Below are 16,793 nucleotides of genomic sequence, written 5' to 3' on the forward strand. Positions count from 1 at the left end.
TCCTGTAAGTGACGGAAAGAGCCTGAGGGTATCCATTAGCGCGGGTTGGGTTTTCACTTCTTTTAGCAAATCAGTTGGTAGTTGATTTAAACCCCGGGGTTATGCAGCTGGGGAGAGCAAGCTTCTAGACCTGTGTGCCAGAAACATCGCCCCCCAACCCCGCCAAGTGTGTTCCCCAAATGCACTTCTCTGGAAACACAGAAGCCACTTAAACAAATAATAGGGCTAACCTGAGCTCAAGTGGAGCTACAAGAACTTTAAATTTAACGTGGCGCAAAGCCACGTTAGCAAAACCAAAACGTAATACCTAACCTAATTGCAGTTACAGCCTCTCCCAGGAGTTGAGTTTTCAACCAATCAGTCTGGAATTTCCTGATCCACACTAGTGAGGTAGTTTCCAAAAGACTCCTGCCCTTCCTGGCCCCTGAGGGAAGGGGACCTAGCCTGAAACAATCCTTTCTTTTCTTTTGCTAATAAATGCTTTGTCCCTATAAAAGACCCCTTTGGTTCAACTCCTCAGAGGCCTTTCTGCTTGTTAAATGGGATGCTGCCCGATTCATGAATGTTGAATAAAGCCAATTAGACCTTCAAATTTACTCAGTTGAATTTCGTAAAAGCTGGACCCTTTTTGCCACGAAAACACTTTTGTAAACAGTAAGACCCTCCAAAGTTCATTTAAACTATGCAGTGTTCACCTCTGCATATTTGCAAAGAGAAGTACTGGATTAGAAAAAAACTCTGTTGCAAAAGTCATAGTTAAACAACAAGGTAAAGCAGTGGTTCTGAACAAGGTAAGGATGTGGAGACCCTTCCGCCTTCCCCCTCTGCTCAGTCATGCCCGCTTCCCCGCTGCCCTCCTGACTTGGTTTCTCTTCCGTTATGGAACCTTTCTGAACCACCTTCCTGCTTCAGGGTCTCAACACCAGTTATTCCCCTTACCTGGAACACTCAAACCACCCTCACCCCCGGCTCAAGTCACTTCAAAGAGAGTTTTCTAGATCATTTTTTAAAATTAGGTTCCCAACTTCCCCCGTTCTCTATTCTTTATTTCCTTCTTAGTTATTTTGTAATGATCTGTTTGTAATTTGTAATGATCTGTTTGGCTACTATCTCCCCAACTACATTGTAAAATACAAATTACATATTTCCTGGTTTATCTGCTTATCGTCTATCTCTAGAATGTAAACTCTATGAGGACATCGGTCACTACTGTGCTCCCAGCACTTTGTCAAATGCTGGCTCCCCGGATATCACGAGAGCAACCTCGTGATACCTTTTTGACAAGATAAAGATATCTCTTTATTGACAAGATAAAGCCAGGTTTATTGCTTACCCCTTGACAGTCTGACAACACTTCACAGGGAGATGAGTAAGGCCATGACATTTATTGAGACTCTGAAATCTCATTTAAAGGGGGAGAGTCTGGGCTTCCCTGGTGGCGCAGTGGTTGGGAGTCCACCTGCCGATGCAGGGGACGCGGGTTCGTGCCCCGGACTGGGAAGATCCCACATGCCGCGGAGCGGCTGGGCCCACGAGCCATGGCCGCTGAGCCTGCGCTCCGCAATGGGAGAGGCCACAACAGTGAGAGGCCCGCGTACCGCAAAAAAAAAGGGGGGAGAGTCTTTCCATGATGGGGTAGGAGCGGGGGTTGATTAGGGTTGGGGAAGGGTCATGGCGTAATAGTTTAGAATGAACACAGAATAATGAGGATTTTGAGGTGAGGGGTTCAAACAGTCTTAGGGTGCAAACTGTCAGCAATAAATAAGCAATAAAGTTAATTTGCAATATTCATCTTTCTGGGCAAGTCTCTTGGAAAAACGTTATGCCAATGAAGGCAGTGGAATAGTCATGTTAATATCAATGTTAAGGGACTTCCCTGGTAGCACAGTGGTTAAGAATCCACCTGCCAATGCAGGGGACATGGGTTTGAGTCCTGGTCCAGGAAGATCCCACATGCCACGGAGCAACTAAGCCCGTGCACCATAACTACTAAGCCTGTGCTCTAGAGCCCGTGTGCCACAACTACTGAAGCCTGCACACCTAGAGCCCATGCTCTGCAACAAGAGAAGCGATCGCAATGAGAAGCCCGAGCACCACAATGAAGAATAGCCCCCGCTCGCAGCAACTAGAGAAAGCCCGTGCGCAGCAACGAAGACCCAACGCAGCCAAAAAAAAAAAAAAAAAAAAATCAATGTTGGGACTTCCCTGGTGGCACAGTTGTTAAGAATCTGCCTGCCAATGCAGGGGACACGGGTTCGAGCCCTAGTCTGGGAAGATCCCACATGCCACGGAGCAACTAAGCCCGTGCGCCACGACTACTGAGCCTGCGCCCTAGAGCCCACGAGACACAACTACTGACCCCGTGTGCTACAGCTACTGAAGCCCGCGTGCCTGGAGCCCATGCTCCGCAACAAAGAGAAGCCACCGCAATGAGAAGCCCGCACACCACAAGAAAGGGTAGCCCCCGCTCGCCGCAACTAGAGAAAGCCTGCGTGCAGCAACAAAGACCCCACGCAGCCAAAAATAAATAATTAAAATTTTTTTTTTAATCAATGTTAAGCTGAATGAGTACCCCTGGTTTCAGTTCTCAACCTACATAATAGATGCTTAATAAACATTTGTTGGTTGATTGAACTGAAAGCCCCAAGGGGACAGGACCGACATATGTCTTCTTCTCCTGTTTGTACTTGGTGACTAGCGAAGTATCAGGCAAACAGGGAGCACTCAATAAATATTTAATAAATGAATGAATGGCCAGATCTTTATTGGGGATTCTAGTGGTTCACATTTAATACAGGGAGAAGGAAGAAGCCCAGGAGGCTTTTGTGGAAAGCCCAGAAGGAATTCTGGTCATTTTCAGGATTTATATCACTTAATGACACTGATTTAAATTTAATTTTACTTCAAACTTGTGACTTTCCTTTTTCCCTTGAAGCAAGGTTTTCTCTGTCTTTATTCTGTGCTTAATAGGTGTGATTAGGGTTTTCTGGGTGCATACAAATGAGATGAAGAAAGGGATGACAGAGTGGAAAGGGATTATTGGGCAAGAGTTGGAAAAAGTCAAGGACAGAATAGCAAGATGCAAACTGGTACCAGACACCATTGTCTGAGCGGGTGAGGAACTGAAGAGAATCTGAGGAGCTTGTGTGCACTCCTGAGGGTGGCTGGCTCTTCCCACCAGGCCTCGAGCTGAGGAAGGTCTTGGTTTTGTCAGCCACGGGGGTATGTCCCTGCACAAGCCCCCTTCCTTCAGGTGACCAGAGAGACCTCCATCTGGAAAAGCCTGACCCACATAAAGGCAATGCTTGTGTTTTCTTGAAGCAATTCGGTTTCCTTCCTCAGTTTACCCACTCTCTCCTCAGCTCTGAGGCCAGAGCCCTGAGATGAACGTGCGAGGCTTGTGTTTAGAGATGACCCTGATATTCATTAAAGAGTTCTTTGATTTTCACTGAGCTTGACGAGTGAGCCATTACCATGGGCCTCTGTCAGTCTGGGTATTGGACGTGTGGAACAATTAGGAAAAAAAACAGGATTTCTGATCCCAGGTCAGGCATACTCCTCATCACCAATCTCCCCTCAGATCCCACTGAAACCAAAGTAGACAGTATCAAAAGGAAAGACAGCCAAGATGGAGGGGGTGTCCAGCCAAGCCTGGCTGCTTAGACTGCCAAGGAGAGGCCACGGTCTTGGCCAACAGGCAAAGGAAAGTGGGAGAAGGGGGACTGAAAACCCGGAATTGATTGAAGGCCTAGAAGACAGGCCACCAGCATCAGTTATGACTCTACTTCCCTTCCTCACCAGAAGGCATTTTCCCTCAGACAAAATGTCAGACATCTTGTCTCCAAAGAAATGGAATCAATTGTCTGAGGGAAGTTAATGCTTCTGGTATGAATGTTGGAGGTTCAGAATAAGTGTCTCTCATTCTAGCATTTGGGGTGGCCCACTGCCTGACAGTTGACCATCAACCTTCCCTACTCCAATTGAAACCTTTCAGTTGATATGTCCTATTTTGATGCACAAAGAATTTCTAGGCCAAATTTCCACCAGGGAAAAACCTAGAGGAGAAAGAGTATAATTTATATACCAGCAGAGGAAATCCAGGATACCTAGGTAGTTCTTTATTAAATATTACCAAGGATCTCCATGCATATGGGAGAACAAGTAGCATGCAAAGAAAGATCAAAATACGCAAACAAAAAAAACTGACACTGGAGAAAACAGATAATTCCTAGTACAAAGAGGACTATCTAATATACTTGGAGATTCAAGAAGACGAAACATCCATAAAGCAAGAACAGGATGTTGTGTGAGAGAGGAACAATCAGAGAACAAAAATTATTTTGCAGAGACTAAAAATGTGGTTGCAAAAATAAATGTTGAATAGAAGGATTACAACACAGAGTTAAGGAAAAAAATCTCTAAAAATATAGAATAAAAAGAGGAAAAATGGGGGACTTCCCTGGTGGTGCAGTGGTTAAGAATCCACCTGCCAATGCAGGAGACACGGGTTCGAGCCCTGGTCTGGGAAGATCTCGCGTGCCTTGGAGCACCTAAGCCCGTGTACCACAACTACTGAGCCTGTGAGCCACAACTACTGATGCTGTGTGCCACAACTACTGAAGCCTGCGCACCTAGAGCCCGTGCTCTGCAACGAAGAGAAGCTATTGCAATGAGAAGACCACGCACCGCAACGAAGAGTAGCCCCTGCTCGCAGCAACTAGAGAAACCCCACGCACAGCAACAAAGACCCAACGCAGCCAAAAATATAAATAAATAAATTTATAAAAAAAAAAGAAAAGAGGAAAAATGGAAATCAGGGAGAAAAGATAGCAAACACAGAGGACCAATCCAGAAGGATCATACAGTTATTAGGAACTCCAGAAAACAATAATGAAGGAATTGGAGGGAAGGAAACTATCTTAGAAAAAAATAAGAGATAATTTCCAGAAAAAGTCATGTCTTCATTCTGAAAGGGTTTACTGTATGCTCAAGATGATGAATGAAAAATTATCCATATCTAGATACTTCCTCATGAAATTTCAGAACGTCAGGAATAAAGGGAAGATGTTAAAAGTTTCTAAAGAGAAAAACTATTCCTCTCCAAAGGAACAAGAATCAAAATGGCTACAGGCTTTGTGTCAATACCAGTGAATCCTAGAAGACTGAATGGAGACATGCCTGCACAATTTTGAGAGAAAAGAATTTCTACCTAGAATTCTATATATATCTGGTCAAACAGATAAAGACTTGTTCTGACACACAAAGTTGGCCTCCACACACACTTTTCTAGAAAATTGAGGATGTATTCCAGAAAATGTGGTAGCAAACCAGAAAGAAGACAAAATAATATACAGGAAACAGTGGATCTAAGCCCAAAGAACAGGGAATGAAGGATGATGACTTAGGGAGTAATGGGTTCTACCTGGAGGAGGAAGCAAAAATGTGGCTTGAATTGTATAAATGGTATGAACAATAACTCGGGGGAAAAAAAGACATGCTATAGGTAAGGAGTACAAGAAGAAAGAAAAGCCATCAGAATCTCTAGGAAAATTCCAAAACTGAAGAAGAAATTCTTGATTTAAATAATAGGCAAGGGATTTCCCTTGTGGTCCAGTGGGTAAGACTTCACACTCCCAATGCAGGGGGCCCAGGTTCGATCCCTGGTTGGGGAACTAGATCCCACATGCACGCTGCAACGAAGAGTCCGTATGCCCCAGCTAAGAAGTCTGTGGGCCAACTGAAAAGTCCGCATGGCACAAGTGAAATAAAAGATCCCACATGCCGCAAGGAAGATCCCGCGTGCTGCAACTAAGACCCGGCGCAGCCAAAATAAATAAATAAATAATAGTTTAAATGATAGGCAAGTTCTAGTATGACATGATGGTATTTAATTGATATAGTATTAATCAATGACCTTAATGCTTGAAACATTCTCCTGGGTTGTGGGATTGAGTGCATTGAAGAGAAAGTGTAATCCTGGGACTTCCCTGGTGGTCCAATGGTTAAGACCCCGCACTTCTACTGCAGGGGGCGCGGGGGTCCAGCCTGTTGTTTGAGTGTGACCAGTATTCACAAGGCCCTCATAATGTCAGTACTGTTCATTGGATCTTAACCTTTGGAGTCGACATAGAAAAATCAAGATTTGTTTGTGGTTGCAGGAACAATTGGTAATACCCAAAATCTTGACTTTGTACAATAAATGTGAAACTGAGAAAAGTTTGCATGTGGAAGTGAGGAGAGAAAGAGGAGTTACAAGCTGGCCTCTCTTGCTAGAGATGCTGAGGAAAGTAGATGGAACCAAAATAATTAATATAAAAACAAAAATAATAATGTAAATAGTCATTATTGGGAAGAAGAGAGGGAGAAGGAGGGTAAATGAGTTAAACGCCTCATGTTTTATGTGGGAAACTCAACATTCACTAAAATTGATATATAAAGAAATAAAGTACGGGCATTTGAGCTAGGAATTTTGGAAACAATTTCCAAAAGAAATAAAAACAGAAACCATTAAAAGGGGTTGCCTCAAATGCAGTCAACCAGGGATGGTCAGATGCTGTTTGACTACCTGGCAGACAAGCATGGTTTTAGGCAGGAATGTTTAGGTACACTCTACAGATATGCAAAATTCCAATATGAATGTGGAAATTACTCTGGAGCAGCAGAATATCTTTACTTCTTTAGAGTGTTGGTTCCAGCAATGGATAGAAATGCTTTGAGTTCACTCTGGGGAAAACTGGCCTCTGAAATCTTAATGCAGAATTGGGATGCAGCCATGGAAGACCATACACCATTAAAAGAGACGATAGATAATAATCCTGTGAGCTCTCCACTTCAGCCTCTTCAGCAGCGGATGTGGCTCATTCATTGGTCTCTGTTTTCTTCAATCACCCTAAAGGGTGTGATAACATTATTGATCTCTTCCTTTAGCAGCCACCGTATCTTAACACAATTCAGACAATGTGTCCACATATTCTCCGCTATTTGACCACAGCAGTCATAACAAACAAAGATGTCTGAAAACGCCGACAGGTGCTAAAAGATCTGGTCAAAGTTATTCAACAGGAGTCTTACACATATAAAAACCCAATTACAGAGTCTGTTGAATGCTTATATGTTAACTCTGACTTTGATGGGGCTCAGAAAAAGCTAAGGGAATGTGAATCAGTGCTAGTGAATGATTTCTTCTTGGTGGCTTGAGGATTTCATTGAAAATGCCTGTCTCTCCGTATTTGAGACATTTCGTCGCATCCATCAATGAAGCAGCATAAACATGTTGGCAGATAAACTGAACATGACTCCAGAAGAAGCTGAAAGGTGGATTGTAAATTTGATTAGAAATTCAAGACTGGATGCCAAGATTGATTCTAAATTAGGTCATGTGGTTATGGGTAACAGTGCAGTCTCACCCTATCAGCAAGTGATTGAAAAGACCAAAAGCCTCTCATTTAGAAGCCAGATGTTGGCCATGAATATTGAGAAGAAACTCAATCAGAATAGTAGGTCAGAGGCTCCTAACTGGGCAACTCAGGACTCTGGCTTCTACTGAAGAACTGTACAGAAAAAAATGAAAAAACTATAAAAGAAAGATGAAATAATAAAACCATTATACAAAGGTGAAACATTTTAGAAACAATTAACATATCGAGCATAAATTTTGGAGAATTTGAATAAAATTGGCTGTTTCATTTATGCCATTAAAAAAAAAAATGGGGTTGCCTCTAGGTCACAGGAGGGTGTTGGGTGGAACAGGATGGGAAGGGGTGAGGCACTGTTGTTTTTCACCATAATCTCCTCTGTTCTACTTGATTCGTTATCAAATGAATGCAGCATTTCAATTTGTAAAAGGAAAAAAAAATTGCAAAGCAGGAAGCCTTGCTGAGGAGGGAAAGTCATTATGCGCCTCTGCCAGGCCTGTGATCACACCTGCTAGTGGAAAAAAACAGGGATTGGACCCTTGGAGACAGCAGATCATCCTCAGAGCCTTTAACTTTGGCTTGAAAAATTAATTCAATGCACTTAACCTTTTTGTTCTTGGTTTGCGGCCAAAATTAAAATTAACTTGCATTTTTTTGGACACTGATAGGAAGTGACGGGGGAGATGTGTAGGAAAAATACTGAAAGGAAATCTGCCAGTGCGATTTTTTTTTTCTCTGCCTTTGTACACTCTTCTTCTCAATTTTTCTACCACTATAATGAGGGAAAATAAGATTTTTTTTAAAAGAGGCCCAGTTTGATTAATACCACTTCAGTGCAAAGAAGGAATTTCCCGTGGTCTGTAAGGGTCGGGGCTGTGTCTGCTTTGCTGGCCATCATATTTCCACTGCCAGCAAAAGCTTGTTGAACGAAAAATATAATGTAACCTCCCAGGCTGGCAGTGACCAGTTAATATCGGTGGGAGCAACCTGGGAGTGGACAGTGGCCATCCCGACTGAGAAGGTTCCCAGGATGAGGGACTTTCAGTGCTAAACCCGGGACAATCCCAGGCAACTGGAGTCGGTAGCAAGCCTAGAAGAGGACTAGCTGTTTATCACCACCCTCCCAAGTCACCACCACACACACTTTCTGTCAAAATTCGGAAGCTCAAAACTTCAGTCAACTTTTTTTTTGTCTGTTTTTGTCAACGCCTTGAGGCTTGCGGGATCTTAGTTCCCCGTCCAAGGATTGAACCTGTGGCCCCTGCAGTGGAAGTGTGGAGTCCTAACCACTGGACTGCCAGGGAATTCCCTCAATCGATTAATAAAACAACCGAAATCCTCTACTCGTATTCCAAATCCACATCCTTCCCCAGGCTTTCACAACCATCCCTTCACTGATGACTCCCTGGCCCTCCCTCCCACTCCCCGGCTGACCAGATGCTCCACCAAAGTCTCCTTTACTCAACCCAGCAGATACACCTTAGCGCACAGCTTACTTCTTTGCAACATCTTTGATTGTTTTTCACTCTCATTTTGAAACCCTTTTTCCCTGGCCTCTACCCCTCTGGCTTCTCATTTCCTTCATTAGTCATTTTAAGGAAGATAAATGCACTATCTTTAAATTGGTTCATTCATTATTTTACCAAACTTGGTATCACAAATGGAGTTGATACAGAAATTTCACATTTGATCACTGAATACAGTCCAAAGTATTTTAAATTGGGAATGTTTTTAGCTTTTTATTCTTTATTATTTTTTTTAATTTCTTTATTTTTCATTTATTTTTGGCTGCGTTAGGTCTTCACTGCTGCACGCAGGCTTTCTCTAGTTGTGGCGAGCGGGGGCTACCCTTCGTTGTGGTGTACGGGCTTCTCATTGCAGTGGCTTCTCTTGTTGAGGATCATGGGCTATAGGTGCATGGGCTTCAGTAGTTGTGGCACGTGGACTCAGTAGTTGTGGCGCATGGGCTTAGTTGCTCCAAGGCACATGGGATCTTCCCGGACCTGGGATCAAACCCATGTCCCCTGCATTGGCAGACTGATTCTTAACCACTGCACCACCGGGGAAGTCCCAAAGTATTTTCAACTGGAAATGTTTTTAGCTTTTTATTTTAAATTTTATTTTGAACAATTTTAAACCTACAGAAAAGTTGAAGTATACTACAATGAACACCCTTAGACCTTCCCCCTGTATTCACCAATAGTCAACTTTTTTCCACATTTGCTTTGTCTTTTTTTCACATATATTATATATATATATATATATATATATATACACGAATATACTTTCTCCTTCTTCTTCTTCTTATTACTGTTGAAATATGTGAGAGTAAGTGGCAGACATCATGACCTTTTACCCTACATACTTCAGCATGGATCTCCTAAGAACAAGGATTTTTCTCTTACCTAACTATAATATAAATATCAAATCTGGATACTTAATATCTATACAACATCATTATCTAGTATACAATCTATATTTAAATTTCCCCAATTATCCCAATAATGTCCATTATAGCAATTGTGTCTTCCAATCCAGGATCACAGGTCACACTCATGTCTTTGTAGGCTCCTTTACAGTTAGTCCCTTACATACAAACCTTCAAGTTGTGAACTTTCAAAGGTGTGAACATGCATCTGGTTCCAGCAAGGAACCACAACCTGTGCCTTCAACGTCAGGCATGAGTAAAACTGCAGCTTGCCCTCCGTCTCCTGTTGCTGACGATCCTTCAGCTCTACCATCTCCCACCTCCTCTCCCTCCTCCAGTCAGTAACTCTTCTTGCCTGTTCACTTGATGCCAGCCCCTGTATGTTAGCTGTTGTACTGTACTACTGTACTTTTCAAGGTACTGCACTGTAAGATTAAAAATGTTTTCTTTATTTTTTGTGTTCGTTTTTTATGTATTATTTGTGTGAAAAGTATTATAAACCTGGGCTTCCCTGGTGGCGCAGTGGTTGAGAGTCCGCCTGCCGATGTGGGGAACGCGGGTTCGTGCCCCGGTCCAGGAAGATCCCACATGCCGCGGAGCGGCTGGGCCCGTGAGCCGTGGCCGCTGAGCCTGCGCGTCCGGAGCCTGTGCTCCTCAACGGGAGAGGCCGCAACAGTGAGAGGCCCGCGTACCAAAAAAAAAAAAAGTATTATAAACCTATTACAGTACAGTACTATATGGCCGATTGTGTTAGTTATATACCTAGGCTAACTTTGTTGGACTTACCAACAAATTGGACTTACGAACGCACTCTCGGAATGGAACTTGTTCATATGTAGGGGACTTACTGTAATTGCGAACAGTTTCTCGGCCTTTCTTTGTCTTTCAAGACATTGATATTTTTGTGTCTGGACCAGTTGTTTTAGAGAAGGTATAAAGGAAAAACTCACTTCCTGTTGTGTGTCTCCTCTATTCTCAATACTTCTACAACACCATATCACTTCTGATGCCAGATGTGTGGTTTTTCCACACATCAAGCATTTCTGCGACACCAGCTGAGTGTCCTACAATTTAACTCAATTCCGGCCATCTACCTGGAAATAGTGTCACATCCTGCAGGTTAAGGTCTCAGTCCTATAAGACTGTCCCTTCCCCACATACAAGACACCAAGGGCAAGTCCAGGTTGATAACTGTGCTTCTAACCAACCAGCTATGAATCAGTCGTTCCAACCACTTCTTCCTTAGGTTTGATTAATTTGCTAGAGAGGCTCACAGAACTCGAGAAAACAGTTTACTGGACTTCCCTGGTGGTCCAATGGTTAAGACTCTGTGCTTCCAATGCAGGGGACACAGGTTCGATCCATGGTCAGGGAACTAAGATCCCACATGCCACACTGCAGCCAAAAATAAAAGAAAGAAAGAAGACAGCTTACTTGCTAGATTACCAGTTTATTACAAAAGGATATAACTCAGGAACAGCCAGATGGAAGAGATGCACAGGGCAAGCTTTGTGGGAAGGGGTGTGCCACCCTCCCAGCACCTCCACACGTTCATCAACCCGGAAACTCTGTAAATGTGGTCCTTTTGGGGTTTTATGGAGACTTTGTTACATAGACACGATTGATTAAATCATTGGCCATTGGTGATTGAGCTCCAACTCTAGCCCTTCTCCCCTCCCTGGAAGTTTGGGATTGAAAGTTCCAACCCTCTAATCACATGGTTGGCTCCCCTGGCAACCAGCCCCCATCCTTAGGGGCTTTCCAAAAGTCACCCCGTTAACATAAGCTCAAGTGTGATTGAAGGGGATGTGTTATGACACTTGTTATGACACAAGACATTCCTTTCACTTTTATGGCCCTGGCATTATTTCAGAAACCAAGGACAAAAGACCAAATACTAAAAGAAAAGATATTCCCATTGCTCTTATCAACTGGGAAATTCCAAGGGTCTTAGGAGCTCTGTGCCAGAAATGGGGACAAAGATGAAATATATATTTCTTATTGTAAATCACAATATCACATAATGTCCCCTAGGTTATTTGTTGTTGCTGTTGTTTTAGGAATAAATCAGGTTGCAAATTTTTGGCAGGAAAGCCTAGAAATGCTCTGTGTCCTTCTTGGTACCGCGTATCAGGAGGCACAGGACATGATTCATCCCATTACTGGTGATGTTAACTTTGATCCCTTGGTTAAGGTCACTTGTGCTAGGCTTCTCCACTCTAAGGTTACCTTTATCATCTTTGTGATGAATAAATAGTCTGTGGAGGGAATTCCCTGGCAGTCCAGTGGTTAGGACTCCACATTTACACTGCAGGGACCACAGGTTTCACCTCTGATCAGGGAACTAAGATCCTGTAAGCCATACGGCCGAAAAAAAAAGAGTCTGTGGAAAGACGTTTGAGACCCTGTAAATATCCTGTTCTCCAACAAAAGTCTACCTAAAGATTTTAACATCCTTTAATGTTTCTTGCCTGAATCAATTATTACTATGTTGGGTTCAAGACATGAATTTCCTAATTCTTCCTCTGTATTTATTAATTACAGTCTACTGTAATTTCCCTTCTTCTCCACTTATTATTTGTTTTTATTTTTAGGATAGCCATGTGTTCATTGATCATGTATTATCTAATGTATTATAATCTATTAAGTCATTATCCATTTTAATATGTATATTGTTCCAGATTCATCCAGTGGGAGATTTTTCCATTTGATTCCTGTGTCCTCTTCAGTTTCTGAGCTCTTCCTTCTTGTTTTCCTCCTCCTCTTCTTTCCCTTCTCCTCCTCTTTCTCTTTCTTCTTCTCCTCCCCACCTCTCTCTTCCAGGCACCCTTTGTACTTCCTCTGTACCAGCCCTGGGAGCTCTTCAAGGAATTCTGTTTCCCGTCACAGAGAGGTCTATTAGAAACCAAGATCTAAACACAGGGTAAACTCAGTACTTCTAGAAGTATCACTGCTTCTAGACCCTTTATCAGACACAGATAGGCTATATAAATATTATATAGTGAATTCATATGACACCTTTAAGTGTGGTCCAACACCGCAAGTTTCTTCCTCATCCTCCCTCCCACATTTGTATCCCCTCCCCAACCCCAATGTTATTCTCGATCACAACACTGTGTGTTGCCGTCATTGCAATGAGCACAATTTATATTTATCGTCTATCCCCTCACTGGAGTGTGAAGTTCAATTATGAGCAGTTTCGAGGGCAGAGACCATATTTGCCAGCTCACTGCTGGGTCCCCTCTGCCTAATGCAGCCCCCGCCCACAGTCGGAGCCCAGGCCTGATGAGAAGCCCACAAGTGAGCCCTACTTGACCTTGTGTTGGTATCTAGGTGGAATATTTTTGAACGTTTGTGTTTCACTTTGTGTTTTCATAGTCTCATGTTTTAGTTTGGACAAAACATTGCTTTCAGAGTTTATCTTCCTTGTTTCTCCAGACAAGCCTGGGAGGTGAGGGTTGTTATCTGCATGTTACAGAGGAAAAAATGAGGCTGAGACACTAGGGGTCCAGCCCAAATTTGCACAGCTGTCCACTAAGAGGACTAATTGCAACCAGTCTGAACAGTGATGGCTGCCACTTCCTGTGGGACCGTCACCATGCTTGGCACTGTATGTGTACAGTGTTACTTAATTTAATCCTCACAAAAAATCTCTATGGTGATATCATGACCCCCACTTTATGGATGAAAGAAAACTAGACCCAGAAAGGTAAGGCAAATGAGTACAAAGCAACTAGTCAAGGGCTAGAACCTGGTCTCTGCTTTCTGTCTGTTGCTTTTTCTGCTGCACACGGCTCCTCCCTTAACCTCTACGGCAAACTTTAGGGTGCATCTGCGTCTCCACCTAGAGGGTTTGCTGGTCCCCTCCATCAGCATTTCTTTTTTAAAATATTTATTTATTTATTTATTTTTGGCTGCATTGGGTCTTCGTTGCTGCGCGTGGGCTTTCTCTAGCTGCGGTGAGCAGGGGCTACTTTTCGTTTCGGTGCATGGGCTTCTCATTGCGGTGGCTTCTCTTGTTGCAGAGCACGGGCTCTAGGTGCACGGGCTTCAGTAGTTGCAGCACGTGGGCTCAGTAGTTGTGGCTCGTGGGCTCTAGAGCACAGGCTCAGTAATTGTGGCTCACGGGCTTAGTTGCTCTGCAGCATATGGGATCGATCTTCCCTGACCAGGGCTCGAACGCGTGTCCCCTGCATTGGCAGGTGGATTCTTAACCACTGCACCACCAGGGAGATCCTCCAGCAGCATTTCTGATTCTGTAGGTCTGGGAAGGAGGATTTGCATTTAAGGTTATGCTTCTGCTGCTGGTCTGGCACCTCGAGCTAGGACAGCCTATGACCCCACTGCTTCAGAGTCCTGCTCAGGCTCTGCTGGAGGGGTCCCTGGGGCAGAGCCTGGGCCTGGAGCTGATGCGTGGCCCTCAGACGAGCAGGACATAAGGCCTCCACCTCTGCCCCAAGCTCTTGTCTGTGGCTGAGCCGTTAGCGTTTTCAGCAATAAAAACCATCCCTGGTGTTTATAAGCAGAAAAGCAGTTTATCAGAAGGCCATAGGCTTCCAGAATCACCAGGAAGCCTGGATAGCCAGGTCAAGGGAGCCGCAGCATGGACACAGACCAAAGCTCCCTGCAGATCTGGCCTGGTGAGGGTATGCCAGCCACAGGCCCTGCAGGACACACACACAGCCAGGACCTCCAGCACCACTGGCCCTGGACGCTGGAGGCCGCTGCTGGCCCTGGGATGGATGTGCTTCTTGTTGCTTTGTTTCTCTAGCCCTCAAACCAGAGTCTGAAGGGGCAGTGGTCCTCCTGGCTCAGCCTGGGTCATGTGACCCCCATCAGCTGCAAGGGATGCTGGGAAAGTGAACCTCTGGCTTTAGGGTCTCTAACGAGGGTGGATGGCTCCACCTCCCAGCAACGTGCGTATGGTAGGAAATTGCCCAGACAAGAGGATCAGATCCCGGGCCGCCAAATGACACCAGAGGCCCACGCTGGTGGCAGCTTCGTTCTTAGGCTTTTGGTGGAGGTTAAGGCTTGTTTGCATGTACTTAAGTCATGTTTGGGCTCATCAGTTAACAATTACTGAGGTACCGCGCTCTGTTCACCGCTAACAAATAGTTATTGAGCCCTCACCTGTATGCAAGGAGTGCAAAGCCATTTGCATTCTACAAAGAGGACTCTGTAGTTGGATACAAGGAACACACTCTGTAGTCTGTCTGACCAGGCATTATTTTGAGAAAACATATTGGTCTTCTCCCCTAAACTGCAATGGAGGGGCAGGCCCCATTTTTCAGGGAGCAAAGAAAATGCCTGCTTGAAGCATTCATTCACCTGACCTGTCAGCTCAGGGGCTGCTGTGTGTCCGGCTGTGCAGTGCAGGCATGGCAGATGACAAGGACAAAGCTGAGGTGTGTACACGGCCAAACTCACGCGCATGACTGGTGCAGGAAACAGGACCACACCGGGAGGCTGTGCAGCGGCTGGTTATTTCTGCCCAGGATGTTCTTAGCAAAGAGTTTAGCAAAAGATGGAAAGGCCATAGCACTTAAGCAGTGAGCTTGGGTCTCAGACAGTGTGGTTCTCAACCAGTAGACGTTTCCATTACTGGCCTTGGTACCTCCAGCATCTCCTCCCCTCACACCCATCGTGCACCCTGTTGCCAAAGAATCTTCTAGAGACAGTATTTTATTATGTCACAGGGTGGTTCCATCTCCTCACTGGTTCCCCTCATTCTCCTGGTCAGACTCATGTACCCGGTGTAGGCCGGGCCCACCCAGCCCCCTTGGCCACGGCTGCCTGCACGGCCCTGCTCCAGGCAGTCTGGCCACCTGCTCGTGTCTGGCGGCCGTGCTCAGTCTCACCTCTGAGTATATGCTGTTCCCTCCAGCTAGAAGGCCTTCCCGAACTTCTCTCCTCTCCAATCTTTTCCTGGCCTTCCTGGATCAGACCTCTCCTCTTTCTGGCCATCCAGCTTTAACTTCCCTGTGCGCTCACCCTCTGTCCCATTCACTTAACACTTGGCCATTCATTCATTCATTCAACAAAAATGTACGGAGGCCCACCAGGTACCAAGTGCTGTGGCGGATGTTAGTCCTGCAGTGAGAACAAGAGGCTCCTGCCTTCAAGATGACAAATGTCCACCAAGTAAAAATCTCGCTACACTGGGGAAAGGGCCACGAAGGGGAAGTTGTACTATGTGGGCCATGAAAGGATGTCACAGGATGTGACTGGGATTATGAACGCAGCTGGGATTAGATAAGGCCCCCTGGGGAAGGGTCATTTATGCAGGCAAATTTGAGTTGGAGTTAACCAGGGAGAGAGAAGTTTATGAGTATTTCCAACTACAACTCTAAAACTCTTAGAAGAAAACGTAGGGGAGAAGCTTCATGACTTTGGATTTGGCAATGATTTCTCGGATATGATACCAAACGCGCAGGCAACAAGACTAAAAATAAGTAAACTGGACTAGAGCAAAAATTCAAACTTCTGTGCATCAAAAGATACATCAATAGAGTGAAGAGGCAACCCCACAGAGTGGGAGGAAATATTTGCAAATCAGTATTTGATAAGGGGTTATACATTATAAAGAACTCCTTCAACCTCCCCCAAAAGAAAAACTTGATTAAAAAATGGACAAAGGACTTGAATAGACGTTTCTCCAAAGAAGATTTTAAAAATGGCCAATAAGCACATAAAAAGATGCTCAACACCTCTAGTCATTAGGGAAATGCAAATCGAAACCACAATGAAATATCACCCCACAACAGTTAGGATGGCTAATATTAAATTAAAAAAGCCCACAAAATAACAGGTGCTGGGAATGGTGTGGAGAAATTGGAACTCTTGTGTGCTGCTGTTGGTGGGAATGTACAATGGTACAGTCACTATCAAAGATAGCATAGCCATTCCTCAAATAATAAAAATAAAATTATCATATGATCTAGCAATTCCAC

The 16,793-nt window shown here is 44.3% G+C and overlaps 1 pseudogene; it reads left to right on the forward strand.

Moving 5' to 3' along the window:
- Positions 1-6,526: 6,526 nt before the first annotated feature.
- LOC137212912 (eukaryotic translation initiation factor 3 subunit E pseudogene) lies at positions 6,527-7,673 on the forward strand (annotated as a pseudogene).
- Positions 7,674-16,793: the final 9,120 nt, after the last annotated feature.

This window comes from Pseudorca crassidens, chromosome 19 (assembly GCF_039906515.1).
Source record: "Pseudorca crassidens isolate mPseCra1 chromosome 19, mPseCra1.hap1, whole genome shotgun sequence".
Lineage (NCBI taxonomy): Eukaryota > Metazoa > Chordata > Mammalia > Artiodactyla > Delphinidae > Pseudorca > Pseudorca crassidens.